Genomic DNA, 12165 nt, shown 5'->3' with positions numbered 1-12165 from the left:
ATATGAAAATTTAAAAATAAAAAATAAAAATAAAATGTTTACTACGGCTGCTTGAGTTTCAGTTGTAATATCTTTGACAAGTGCTTTTTTTATAGCACGAAAGGATAAAAAAAATAAATTGATCTTCATATTGAATGATCAGCTCGTATGGCAGCTAGTATATGATATAGTGATCGGATCTGAACAATTTGTTTGAATATTGTCACTACAAAATCCTGGTAAAAAATCTTCGCCCAATATCAGGATGATATCTGAATAGTTTTCCATACAAGACTCGAGTTTGATCAGTGGGTATGACAGGTATATGCTATAGCAGTCCCACCGAAACAATTTATTCAAAATTTCCAGCGCTACTTTGTGCAAAAATGAGTCCAAATATTGGGAAGGTGCCTTGTACAAAAACAAAAAAGATTTCTATACAAGAATTATATTTTGATCGATCAGTTTGTATGGCAGCTATATGCTGTAGTGCAGTTCAGACCTATGACATCTCAGAAATTAGGAATAGTGCGCATAAATAAAGCAGGATGGCCAAACGTGGCTAAATCAGCGCTCGGCTCATTATGCTGATAATTAAGAGGATCTCCGATATTTCGTGTGGTTATTACAAACATCGTGGCAACCATAGTAGAATATGTTCAGGGTATACAAATAATTAAAATTAGTTGTAAATTTTTTCTCCAAATATTATTAAAGGCTTTAGGAAAAGATCGTTATTGATAATCTAAAACCCCATGATCATCGTTGTTGAAAAGTAAACCAAAAACTCATTTTTTGTGCAATGTTCTACACTCAGCAGTAAAACTATAAATTAACATAACTGATGAAGAGGATAGCAACACTGTATAAAAAAGTATTGTCAAATACATCAAATAATCCGCAAATAATATAATAATATTTGTTAGCACTACCAAAACGTTCGTACTTGATGTAGAACCGACTTTCGAGCGAAGGCCTTATCTGTCGCTCCCCTTTAGATACAACACTATCAGTTCCACCATACATAAAATACGAATACACTTTCCGTTAAATTTTTTCGTATATATTTCACACATTTCCGACCAATTTGTCACAAGTTTTCCCAAGTGTTTTCCACTTTATTGCTTTCAGCCTAAATATTTTATTATATTTTTATAAGGCTCTTGTGTATTTTTGCGTTTCTGCACGCTTAGCGCTAACTTTTTCATTCGCTCTCAACTCGTTTGGTGTTTGTTGTTGGTGCCTTTGTTGACGTGTTACAGCTAGCGCATAAATTGACAGCCAAGTCAAGTCAGATGTCAAAATCTCAAATGTTGGCCGCTTGTCTTGTCTCGCTTGTGAGGTGAGCTGACTTTATTTGCCGCGATCGCCAACAAATTTTCTACTCTGATTTTAGTTTACGATACACGACGCTGATAAAGTTGGCAGTTTGTACAAAGTGAACCGAGTAATCTCGATTTGTAGATACATAGGCGATTTGACGTTTACCTGTCAACATTTAGCAGTCGTTTGGGCGACAACGAATGCGTGGCATAAGATTTGAATTGCTTTTGTTTGAAATGGCATTGAAAACGGGCTAAAGAAATTGCTATGTACTTAATTTTCTAAGTATTTTGCCAATTAACACTTTTATTTAAAGCTATATGAAAATATTATATTTTCTTTGAAATAAGGGTTTTATATTCGCCAAAATATAAGGTAATTTATGGTAATATAAAAGTAATTAATCAACAATATTTTACCTAAGTACTACATTAAAAGTAAGAAAATTTAATATGTAATTGAAAGTAATTATGAAGTAATCAAAAGTAGTTATTAAGTAATGGAAAGTAATTATATGATAATTCGAAAATTTTCACTGAATATAATTTTCTATATATCATTATGAAAAACACACCAAGTTTTATGTTTTACATTAAAAATGGTACAACGGTAAAAAGTAATGCAAAGATATTTAATCCATGTTAAGTAATTACATTTTAATTAGGTTTCAAATAATATTAATCATTGTAATTGAAAAAAGTAATAAGTATTTAAATATCTTTACTAAACAATTAAAAGTAATTATTAAGTAATGGAAAGTAATTAAAAAATAATTTGACAGTTTTCTTTGCAGATAATTATATATCATTATAAAAAACAAAAATGTATGTTTTCCATTAAAAATGGTAATTTTCAGAAGTAATGCATAGTTGATTAATATATTTTAAGTATAATTACATTACAAATGATGTTATCAGTAATAATTGAAAGAATCAAATAAGTAATCTGAAGTAATTACTTAGTAATCTGATGTACTTATCAGGTAATTAAGAGTAATTATAAGATAATTCAACAATTTCATCTGAAGATAATTAAAAACTCTACAAAAACCAAATAAAATATGCGCAGAACATAAAAAATGAAAACTTTCAAAAGTAATGCAAAGTTAGTTAATTAATTTTAAGTAATATTAGGTAGCCGAGTTGGAGCAATATTATTCATAGCACTTCTAAAAGATAAATACTTTTTTCATTACTAAATTTATTCAAGAGCTATTTTGTAAAAGTAAAATTATGAATATCGAAGATTCATTAATTTGACTTTATTTGAAATTAATAAGTAATTACAAGTAATGAAAGTGCAATAACTTTCGTTTATCAATAATATGAGTATATGTGCTCCACAATATATTAAGTAGGGTAATTTCTTCAAAAATAAAAAGTAATGGACAGTAATTAGAAAGTACTTAAACCATAAAAGTATTTAAATGCCTACATATTCTTGCAAAGTCTGCTGTTTGCTTTTATCAAATATAGGAATTAATTATAAAAAACATAATATTAAAATTTTTTAGAAAAATATCCAACCTCAAAGTAATTATAAGAATAATGCTCAGCTTATCGTACACTTCCAAACATAATTTAGCCAACTTATTGACAGCATAGCAAATGTGCAACATTTTAACAACTTCATAGATTACCAATACCAAAAAGAGCATGCTATCCATAAGTAATTGGCATGTAATTATAGAGTAATGCAGCTAGTCAATTCAACCAATTTCTGGTACATTATAATTTTCGACATTATGTTGCCCTATTAAGATGTTGCATATAGACGAAAAGCGTAATTTAGTGCCAATAATTGCACAGTAATTTGTAGCAACAACGACTGGGTACATACATACACACGTATATATGTATATCTGTATTGGTGGTGGCCAATGAAAGAATATTGACAGAGTATAGCCTCCAATGCTACAATATTAGTTGGTAATTTTCTACTTGTAAATATATAGGTGTGTACGTGTGCAGTTGTTTGTGCTTGCACGAATGCGTCAGCCTACAAAATGCAAGCTAATTGCAATTTTATGTTAACAAGTCACAAAATGTGCAGCGCGGCAATGCAATGAAAAATTTTATCTGTTATCTTTCATCGCTGACACTCATATTTCATATGGAAAATATTAAAAATTACAACAACAAATAGCCGCATTTATTCATATTCAAACGTGCGACTGCGCTGTGAGCGCAAATGTTGCCGCTGCCGCTGCTGTTGTTGTTACTGTTGCTTTTGTCGTAGGAGTGGCACATGCGCCAGCACGCCATTGTGGGCTTTTATTAGCTTTGTTGCGGCAGTGGTTGTCGTTGTTGTTGTTGTTACTGACTGTCGACAGCATGCTTAGAGTTGTGTTGTGCTTGCCACGCCGCTCGGCCAATTGATTATGGTTGAATGAATGTTGGCGGTTACAAAGCAGCAACTTGCCACCAAAGCGGCAATGACGGCGAGCGAACTTGTCTTCCTAGTACAACAAACCGTTGTAGACTAACTAAGACTTAGTCCGCGCCAGCAGCAGGTGTACAGTGGGGGCTAGCAAGCGCTTTAGCAGAGGTTAAAGCGTCAAAGTGGCGGTGGCACTAAAGTAAAAAAAAAAAAATAAGCATAATACTCGAATGTTGCAAGCAATGAAAAGCGCATTGCGTCGGCCAATGCCGCACAAATTAAGTACAGCCGATGCCAAACGCCGATAGCTTGCCGCTTATGAGGCAGCAACACTGTTATTATTGCCATTATTTGTTTATTATGGCTGCATGTTTCTGTGGCAAGCCGCTGCGTATTGTTCTACTGTATAACTGTATGAAAATAATGCAATTTTTTTTGCGATTTTTTCCAATCCCACACATTTGCCTGCTTGCCACAGCTGCATTTCATAAATATTGCCGCGCGTATTGTTCTCGCATGTCCGCTCATTGGAGGAAATGAATTAATTTTTAACGGCAATTTGACACAATTTCATTATGCAACAGCATGCTGCTCGCCACAATCGTACTGAAAGCCGAATTTCAGCATATTTTTGCGCGCGCTTGTTGTTGTTGTTTTTTTTTTGTTTTTTTTTTTTTTTGTTTTGTTATGCTTATTTATGAATACACAGTGATTAATTGTGTTTTTCGTGTTGTGGCAGTGTGGCAACAAGTTGCGCAACATAACGGTCATGTGGCCATTGCGTAGCAACTATCAATGTGTATGTGTGTGGCAATACGGTATGATTAAGAAAAATGATGTTAAGCAAAATACTTGGTGAGTGGCATGCAAGCAGCTGGTGGCAAGCTTTTTTTCGTGGTGAGAAATACAAATATTATGAACTGAGAATGTGTTTCTTTTCAACCAAAGTATTAATGCAAAATATTGAATTACCTGCTACCAAAAAGCGAAACCAAGAAACAGGTGGCTTTCTCAGGTGAAAGAGCTGTTATTTTAGAACTCTATTAGGCTTCATGGCAAATATTCTATAGAGAGATACATACATATGTATATGTTTGTATAACCCCATGGCAAAATGTTCTATGGAGAGTTGCGTACATATGTATATGCATTGAAAAATTTTAACTAGGGTCAGCTCGGTTCTTCAAGGTTTTAAGATTAACTTCATGCACGTTTTTATTTCGATTTTTAAACACTGAATCGTGTGCTAGTGAATCAGTTTTTCAGATATCGTCCTAAAATCTTGCACAATTAGTTTTTGTTCAAAGGTGCTGCTTATGTGTCGGAATTGTCGATATCGCATTACTATAGCATATAGCTGCCATACAAACTGAACAATCAAAATCAAGTCCTTCTAAGAAAGAATTTTTAATTAATGAGCTACCTTCACAAAATATGTTATGGATAATTTTCCAAGGCAATACTACAATACTAGAATAAAATTTCTCAGATCGGCCGACTATATAGCTGCCATAGAAACTCAACGATAAGAATTAAGTTTAAATTCTTAAAACGATTTCATTTTATCAGATATCTTTACCAAATTTGATATGAATTATTGCTCGAAGTCACGCTATAATATCTGAAGAAAGTTGCCAGATCTGACCACTATATCACATGGCCGTAATACAAACTGAACGAATAAAATCAAGTTCTTCTATGAAAAACGTTTTCAGTTGACGAGATATATTTAAGAAATTTTGCATTATTACTCAAAGCTACGCTTTAATATCTAAAATAAATTTGCCAGATCGGGCCACTATATCTTCTGGCTGCCATACAAACACGATCAAAATCCATTTCTTGTATTGAAATTTATTTCCTTATAAAGGGTATTCCAGCTTCGTGCAACCGAAATTTACGCTTTCTTTTATTTTTTATAAATTTTTGGTTATCAAGTTTTCATCCATGTTTATCAAAACCCCTTCCTTCCATTTTATATTCAAGACCTGAAAGTCAGTTAAACCCAACGCTTCAAAAAGCATTTAACGACATTTTGAGCCGTTCCAAGCAGTACCACAGATACATAAACATACCATCAAGCAAGTACCAATAACCACCCACACATAAGCAACATTTTTTTCTCACCAACACAGAAGCACTGCCGACAGCAAACAGAGCATGGTCTAAGCGCCTAATACTATGCCAGCTGATATGCTAGGGCAAAAATAACTCACAAAAACAAAGCAAAATAAAATGTGAAAATCGCTTCATCAAATGTGGCAAATATAAGTGAAAGAAAAAATGTGTATGTTGTAGTTGTAATTGGCCCGCGTCGCTAGACAACTAACAAGGCAAATCGCATCAAATTTCAACCGAGCATACGATAAATGCCTCAAATTGAGTTACACTTTGCAGTTGCTGGACCAGAAGGCACACATGGCAGCGCGCGCTGCAATATGGCAGAGAAATTGCTGTAAAAATAACTACAAACTGCAGCACACACGCACACATACAGGGTACGTAGTAGATTTGTTGCAAGTGAAGCAGCATGGCAAGTTAGGCGACTGCCGTTAGAAAAATCTACGCCAAAGTGAATTGACTCGAGCGGATGGACGGACGGACGGCTGTGAGAAAAAAGTAAGGAAAATCTAAAAAGCCAATGATCTGAAGTGAAAAAGCCGCATACGCGCTAAAACAAAAACAACAAAGGCGCACAGAGAAGGTTAGAAAAATAGTGAAGGAGCATATTTTTTGAGGGCTAACAACTAGTTAACGTGCCACAAGGCCGTGTGTATGTGTGAGGTCTATGCGGGTAAACGGCTAACTTGCAACCAACAGCTGGCATCAAAGTGCCATGGGGCAAGCGGCAGGCAATAAGTGTCACCAAAAGGCGCGCACAACACCACTCATATGCATGTGTACACATATACATGTGCATGAATCTTGACATCATAGACTATGGCAGGGTGGCACATATCTATGCCTATGTGGCATGTTGGCTCTTCATTTGACTTTGTACAGTTGCTTTCAATTTATTGCTAACTTTTTTCTATGTTGACCAAAATACCAACAAGTCGCTTGTTGTTTTTGTTGCCGGTTGGTGTAGTGAAGGGTTAGCTCTAACTGTTTTGCCTGCTCGTCTTTATTTCGTTTTCTTTCACTTCGGCTAATGTTTGCATTTTTTCGCATACACCGCACTGACCGTTGGCCGATTGAAGGGTGTCGATTGCCTGACAGCGTCAACACTTTGCCAATTTCCTACAGCGAATTTATTTCTCAGCCTCTCGGATGTAAATTTTTTCTACCATATGTACTGGTATGCTGTTGCTGCCTCTCACCATGCAACACCGCGTCAAGCTGTATCATCAATTTCCATTAAACCGTTTGCTTACTTTCAGTCTGAGTTGATTACTGGCTGCAACTGTAAGTTATTTCGATTTTTGTGTTTTGTTTTTGTAATATTTTGTTTTTGTATTTTTTGTTATTGTTTTCTTTATTTTTTTTTTAGCGACTTGAGAAAGCATTGATGAGTTATTTGTGTTTACACGTGTAAAGTAGACATGTTGTGCTGACACACACATACGAACAAACGAAAATACTATCATAGAAACACACATATATGTAAAACTATACATATGCATGTATATAGACATGTGAAAAGTGTGCTGCATACACGTCTTTCACTAAAAAATCATATTTGCCTAAGCTCTTTGCAACTTCATTGACTTGCCGCTTGTATTTAATCTTTGCTCTTGTTGATGATGCTGTTTCCTTACGAACTGCTGTTGCTACATATGATTTTTTTTAGTTTGCTTTTGTGTTTTAAAATTTGTTTTAATTAAATTTTTTTGTTTTAAGTTTTAGTCGCCTTTTGCAACACTGTTCTGCTCTATAAGGTGTTGTTGAGCTTTCTGTGTATGTTGCTGTTGCTTTCTTTTTAGTATTTTTGTTGTTTTTATTGTGAGCATGTTGTGGCATGTTGCAATCAATACGCTTGTCTGTTTGCCATAATCAATTTAGACGTTTAGGTGTCATTCAATATTATCCTTCCTTTTACTGGCACTAGAGAAATGTTACTCATACGCCTGGGTGACTCCTGCTGTTAGTGTTAACATACTCCTTCCCTGAATTTTATTGTAGAATTTTTGTTTTGAGGGGCTTTAATATAGTTTTTTAACGATTTTTTGTGGTAAAAATTATTGGCAACAAAGGAGCTGAGACCTTATCTCCAAGGTTTTGACAAATAGCACTACGGTAGTTCTCCAAAAATACTGGAGAGGGCAATAGATTCGAATTTGCAGGTATATTCTGTTAAGGTCTGTCACTTTATAATAGCAATTTGCAAAACTGTTTGATAAATGTTTTTATACACTACAAAACTAACAAATTACATAAATTATTGATAGAGCGTCTTCTGCGGTGACTTTACAGAGCTGATAGCAGAAGGGAGCTTCTGGGCTCTATTACGGAGCTGCCATTAAATAAAAAAGCTGTTGGGGTGGAATAAAACAAGACAGTGGCTTTATCATACTCCATCTGGTATCGCAAAGGACCAAACTGGTCTATGCGTGGCTTATTGACCTACCAGATTAACCTAACATAACCTATTACACTCCTTAACTCGTAGACTGGAGACAGAACAAGTGTCTCTAGAAAATAATCTATCGAAAGGTAGTAGACTTTGCTTTAATTAGGTCCGCCTTACATTTCTCTCCACGATATTGGTTCCGACAAGTCTGAAGGCAGTCAGTTTCAGTACAAATTGATGTCAGAAAATCTAAGTGATAACCTCTGCATATAAAAATAATAATAAAAAATAACTAAAATACCAAAATTTAATTTGGGCAATTTCGCGTTTTTTGTTGTTTTTTCTTTTTTTTTTCTTACTCATTTCAAAAAAAAAAAAAAATCCATTTAAACTCTGCTTCTATATGTAACAAACATTCCACTTCTTAAGCATTGACGTCAAACAAGCGCCACAAACCCACACAACACTTTCATGTCTGCTTATGGCATTTCCGTATTTCTTGCGCGCCTTCCGCACAGCGCATGCTGAAGATCGAATTATTTGCAGCGACACAAGCCTGAGAGCACTCAGCGAGCGCGTTAAATACTCCAAAACTGTCTAACCGGCTGTCAAAGCCCACATGCGGCAAACAATGATTTGCATATCATCAACTGGCATCATTTCAATGGATATTTCCAATTTTTTCTTTACTCCTAGTTTGCAGAGACTTATGTAAGCATGTGTGTGTGTGTGTGTGTGTCATACAAAAAATGCCGCTAATGTTGGCACTCAACAATTTATGACAGCATTTAAAATTCTATTAGTGCTGCTATGTACATATGTAAGTGCATATATAGCTGCGGGCTACATACATAGTTATCCACAACAACAAGAACTAGAAGCGAAGCCATTACCACGCAACAGAATGAAAAGAAGGAAGGCAAACGCGCTGCTAAACGCATAATAATTGATCAATTTACCAGTTTGCAATGTCAACAGTTGCAGCGACAGCGGCTGCAGCAAGTAAAATGTATACGAAAATAAATAATGGCAAAAACAGGAAAATGTTAACTTCGGCTACACTGAGGCTAAAATACCGTTCACAGATGCATTTTTTATACCATAAAAATGTACAGAAAATTTTTGACATTATTTCGATTGTACAGTTTGTATGACAGCTATATGCTATAGTGCTCCGAACGGAACCATTTCTTCAGAGATTATACCGTTACTTTAGGTAATAGTTCATGTCAAATTTCGTGAACATATCTAATCAAATAAAAAAGTTTTTCATACAAGGAATTGAGTTTGAACGATCAGTTTGTACGGCAGCTATATGATATAGGGCACCGATCTGAACAGCTTCTTTGGAGATCATAGTATTACTTTCAGTGATAATCCATACCGAATTTCTTGAAGATATCTTGTGAAATAAAAAAGCAGCTATATGATATAGGGCACCGATCTGAACAGCTTCTTCGGAGATTATAGTATTGCTTTCAGTGATAATCCATACCGAATTTCTTGAAGATATCTTGTGAAATAAAAAAGTTTTTCATACAAGGACTGGAGTTTCAAGGATTTGAGCTTGATAGATCAGTTTGTATGGCAATCACATCATATAGTAGTTCGATACCGACGGTTCCTATAAATAAGCAGCTTCTTAGAGCGGAAATGATGTGTGCCAAACTTCAGACAGCTCTCTCAACAACTTTGTGTTAAACTTTTTCAAAACCTTTCAGGGTATATCAAAAAAAAAAAAAAAAAAAAAAAAAAAAAAAAAAAAAAAAAAAAAAAAAAAAAAAAAAAAAAAAACAAAAAAAAAAACACTGCGAACCGACAGTGTGAGGTTCTAATAACAACAATAACAATAACAATAAATAACTTCATCATTTCGACGCAATGCAGCAGCCTAATGACATTGAGCCACCGCCACTACCGCCGCAGCCAAAGTGACAACAACAACAACGGTGGTAAATTATGAAACATTGCAACGCATGCGGCAACACATTTTGCCGCTTAATTTAATTGGCGGAATTTGCCATTGACAAGCGACGTTCGCATGATTTATGCACTCGTGCACTCGCATTTACGCGCTTATATAACTGTTAGTGCCGAGGATGTTGTTGTTGTGTTTGGCATTGCTGCTGTTTGCTTTTACTACAGTTATGCAGCTACTGTACGCGTCTTGTTGACCTTGTCAACATGTTGCCGCAACATGCGAAATGATTTGCGCTCGACTTGGCGTGCCACACAAACACACACACTCACGCGCTGATGACTTTCAATAGCAATTTGTTGTTATTATTATTGTGGTTGTTGTTGGTGCGTACACGTTAAGTTGACAATTGACTGACAAATATGAAAATTACTCCGCTCAAAATAGCTAACTGAGCACTTAGTCGAGTTGACGTGTCAATAAATGCAGCGGTGGGACGAGCGCAATGTGGCATGGCGCTCCTAAACATGGCAAGCCAATGCAAATCGAAAGGGGTGCATGTAGGCACGATGCGCATTGTTTTCATGAGGTGAATGTGAGTATTTTTGTGCAAGTTAAGTGTTTTAGAATTGCCAGTTAATTGAAAAGAATAAATGCTAAGTGATTTTGATATGAAAATGATGGCATAATCGGTGTGATTTATTCAAGTAAATGAGAAGTAGCATGAAGTGGGTTGGATGCAGGCAACATATATTCAGTATGTGAACCTAGATCTGGAAATATTGAGTTCGCATATTTTAAGAAATCCCAGGTGCCATTTGAACTTTTCAGTAATTCTAAGAGAATATTTTTTACACAAGATATTTTATAATTTATTATTAATATAGTTCAAAATAGTCTAAATTCGCATTACATCGTAGCGATATTGCTATTTTTAAGCGAACTTATTTTTTCCGATATGGCAACCCAACATAAAAATATTTCAAAATCATGACAGGACTTGTTTATTACCCGTTAAAAGAATATAAAATATAATAAAACTTTCGAATAGATGGCAACTCTATTGAAAATAAATGATTTTTAAATCAAAAAACGAGACTTTCCATAGAGAGTCCAAATTATGCTCTTTGAGTGCTCATATAAAATTATAATATATTATATAAACATATGTACATACATATGTGTATCAAAGTAACGAAATTTGCTCAATATCATAGCCACATTGCAAATTATGAACGAAATTATTTTTCTGATTTGGCAACTCTATTCAAAAATATTTCGAACTCGAAACACCGTTTGTTTATAAAAGATATATGCATATTTTTATTACCTAAACTTGCTATGAAATTACCCAATAGGGGACAACTTTATTAAATATTATTAACAAAATATATTTTTAATTATGTTGGCAACCCCATGCAATTTTTTTTTTAATTTAAATAATATTTATTTTTTTGCTAATTCAACTTTCAATTAATTAAAACAGGTTGGCAACCCTGCATAAAAATTCAATTAACACCAAAATGTTACAAATGTTAATAAAAACCATATGATGTAATCTGTATTTATTACACCAATTTTTTTTAATTTCCATTTTTTGTAATGTTGGCAACTCTATATTCATAAATATAATATTTATTTTGCAGAACAATTCTATTGCTAAAAAATAGTGTATAAAAAAATCGATAATAATAAAATTTTAAAAATATTAATAAAAACACACGAAAATTTATTTTTTAAAATAAAAATCGTTTCAATTTGCATTTTCAGTTATGTTGGCAACTCTGCGTAAAAATGTTATTAATTAAAAGGCTTTTAAACTATATTCGAAGTATCGGTAAATTACAAATTATTTACTTTATTAACATTTTATTTTCTAGATACATGGCAACCCTAATTTGATATTAAATCTTTGAAATACTAACCAAATGTTTCTTGGTTCTAAAACTTCACAATGGTTTGCTTAATAATTAATAACTTGCTTCTTATACAAGTTTGCGAACGGTTTTCTGCAGAAACGTCACGATTCTAAATTAAAATAATATATTTTTTAAAA

At 34.0% G+C, this 12165-nt stretch overlaps 1 protein-coding gene across 2 annotated transcripts in view; it reads right to left on the bottom strand.

Annotated features, from left to right (window-relative positions):
* Positions 1–12165, bottom strand: part of LOC108974202 (longitudinals lacking protein, isoforms A/B/D/L) — a 230022-nt gene that overhangs the window by 77445 nt on the left and 140412 nt on the right. The window lies entirely within an intron of this gene.

The sequence above is a fragment of the Bactrocera latifrons genome, unplaced genomic scaffold, assembly GCF_001853355.1.
Source record: "Bactrocera latifrons isolate USDA-ARS-PBARC rearing strain unplaced genomic scaffold, ASM185335v1 scaffold_54, whole genome shotgun sequence".
Classification (NCBI taxonomy): domain Eukaryota; kingdom Metazoa; phylum Arthropoda; class Insecta; order Diptera; family Tephritidae; genus Bactrocera; species Bactrocera latifrons.
Note: the sequence above shows the minus strand (reverse complement) of the source record. Positions and strands in the feature narration are given on the sequence as shown.